This window comes from Lactuca serriola, chromosome 2 (genome assembly GCF_051521515.1).
Source record: "Lactuca serriola cultivar US96UC23 chromosome 2, Lser_US96UC23_V15, whole genome shotgun sequence".
NCBI classification, from domain to species: Eukaryota; Viridiplantae; Streptophyta; class Magnoliopsida; order Asterales; family Asteraceae; genus Lactuca; species Lactuca serriola.
Window position 1 is genome coordinate 202,138,371 of NC_136409.1, and position 2,953 is coordinate 202,141,323.

The window sequence follows — 2,953 nt, forward strand, 5'->3', positions numbered from 1 at the left end:
ATAATATTCTTTCAGAATAAATTTGTATCCAGAGGAAACTACTACTTTTTGATTAATTGCTATATGAAACAAGAGTTACTAGTAAATATGCAATTACTGGGAATTGAATTTAAAATTGAATAAAAGCAAATACTAGGAATTATATTATATATACAACTAGTTGTAAAATCCATTTATTACATGTGTTAATTTAAATAAAAAAGTTAAATATAATGATCTAAATATTTGAAAACTTTATATTTATAAAAAATAAGAAAAATAATAATTATTATAATGAAAATGTTTTTTATCTATTAAATTTAAACATATAATTTAAATAAATAAACGAAAGAAACTAATAACCTTTAATTTTGGGGATTTTGAAATTAAAATTTAAGTTTATTAATGAAATTTATATTTATTTATTACTACATTTATTATAATTATTACATTAAAATATTATATTGAATTTAATAAACTAAAAAAACTCATAAAATGACATATGAAAAAAATTAATTCAAAATGATTATAAAATATCATTTGACAAATTGAATGAGAGTGAGACAAGTGGCAAAAAAAAACCTTAATTTTTAGAGTAGATTAAATCACATAAACCTTATGAATAGTATATTTTTATTCTTTAAAGTTTTGTCGCAGATTTTTATCACCTTGCCGTTTTTTGGTCTATCCTTAACTTTTTCAAAGTTTTGCCTCAAAAGTTTTAAAATTTTGTCATTTATCAACTTTTTACCATATTAGTTTGAGGAGTTGGTGTTTTTGGTCCCTCAGCTTTGATATTCTCTAATACTAGCTACAAAAGTTTAAAGAGTTTGTCACTTTTGGTCCTTGTTATTTACCAAAATGTTACACCTCAAGTTTTTGCCATATTAGTTTGTGGAGTTGGCGCTTTTGGTCCCCCACTTTCGATATTCTACTATACGACCCTACTTTTCTAAAAACATTATACACACACAAAATAAAAACAACAAACGAGAAAAGGAACCAAAGAAACACTAAAATATATAACCATGCAAAAAAAATCGAATCGCCGCGAAGAGGGGAGGACCTTCTAATTAAATCTAAAATTGAATAAAACTTGGTAAATATATGCTTATGAAATCACTTAGTAGTAAGAATGAGTACTCTTTGAAAGGAGTGAGGTGGATTGGTACTGTCGAACTGATGTAGTATATATGACCCCTTAGCCACCATTTCCACTTTTTTGACCCGCACGTCCTTTGAAAATCCCACTAATTCCGACCCTCAACATTTCCTTCTATATATATATTCTATAAAATAAGTAATTTTTTGTCTGTCTATATAATCAACTTATCGCTGCATGATATCAACTCCATCCAATATATAACTTTTAGCCACTACACTTAAAGATTCAATCCGAGAATAACCACATTATATTTCATGGATTCTTCGTTCTTCAGTTACACCTCAGACCAGTTCCTTCCCTTCAACGAAAACGATTCATAAGAGTTGATTCTCTATGGAATGCTGAACGAGTCCTCTTACAGTGACGACTTGTCAAACCAGACAGCGTCTTGTCCAGTTGACAAGATTAGCTACAGAAGGGTACGCCCACGGCGTTGGGGAAAGTATGCAGCAGAAATAAGGGATTCGACAAGGAATTGGGCAAGGGTTTGGTTGGGAACGTTTGATACTGCTGAGGAAGCTGCTTTGGCTTATGATCAAGCTGCATTTGTTGCCAGGGGTTCAATGGCAGTTCTTAACTTTCCGATAGAGACGGTTTATGAGTCCCTTCGAGCAATGGATTACAGATTTGAGGAAGGGAGTTAGCCTGTTTTAGCATTGAAAAGGAGTCATGCCATGAAGAGAAAAGTTGTGATCAGATAGAATAAGAGGAAAGAGACGAAGTTGGAAGATGATAGTAGGAATATGGTGGTATTAGAGGACTTGGGTGCTGATTACTTGGAGGAGATTTTGAGATTGTCGGAGAGCTCTAGTTCTTGGTGAAAATGATCGAATATAAGATACAGTTGAATAACTGAAGTTCACTTGTGCGTTTTTGGTTATAATGTTTTGTCCTTCACTTTTTTGTAAAGTTAAAAGTTAAAATAATGGATGAGTCAATTGTTACATGGGTTCTTTTGTTTTATTTACAACATGTACACTGTTATAGTTGGATAACAACGGTCTTCCAACTACCTTTTCTTTTTATCTTATTCTAATGCAATATTAATTATTTAATCATCTCCTTATCTCACAATACATAAAAGAGATATTCACTTAAATATCATATTTTTAAAAAACGTTCAAAAAATAGTAAAAACGGTAATTATAATTTTCGGTAGCATGGTCATTTTATAGAGAATTGTCTTTAAAAACTTTGTTTTTTTCAATATTTCAATGAAGAAAAAAAAAAAGATATGATAAAAAAGCAAAATACTTGGAAAGAAATGTCACTAGTCAAACGAGGACCGGACACACGGCGAATAAAGAGGGCCTTGTACATTTGGCCCATCCCTGCGTGTATGAGGATTGAGGGGTATTTAGCTGATTCAAGTTTCTACCTTTTAAAAAATTTAGCCCATACTTTTTGCTCATTCACAAAAATTCCCAAAACCTCATAAATAGTTACTAAAATATCAAATCACTTTGCAACATTTTAAGAATAAATTCAATTGAATATCAGCCATTTTTTTTATCAATTTTATAGCCAAGATTTTCGTCGTCGCAGTTCCATGGTCTTATGTGAACCTACTAGTTTCGTTTGCCCGTTAATATGACATTGTTTTGAATAGTTGATGTGACTTTAATAATAAATTGTGTTAAAAAAGTAACCAAATATATACAGGGCCATAGTTGCACACCCAATGAAATCATTAACCCAAAAAGTTACTTCAACGGTCAATACGTTATGTTAACTAGTGGAAGGCCTCGTGGCTACGCCACTTTTGATATAAGACATTATTGTTGGATGTTACTTGAAGTAGGTTATATT

At 30.9% G+C, this 2,953-nt stretch overlaps 1 pseudogene; it reads left to right on the plus strand.

Moving 5' to 3' along the window:
* Positions 1-1,329: 1,329 nt before the first annotated feature.
* Positions 1,330-2,072, plus strand: LOC145090729 (ethylene-responsive transcription factor 1B pseudogene; annotated as a pseudogene).
* The last annotated feature ends 881 nt before the right edge of the window (positions 2,073-2,953 follow it).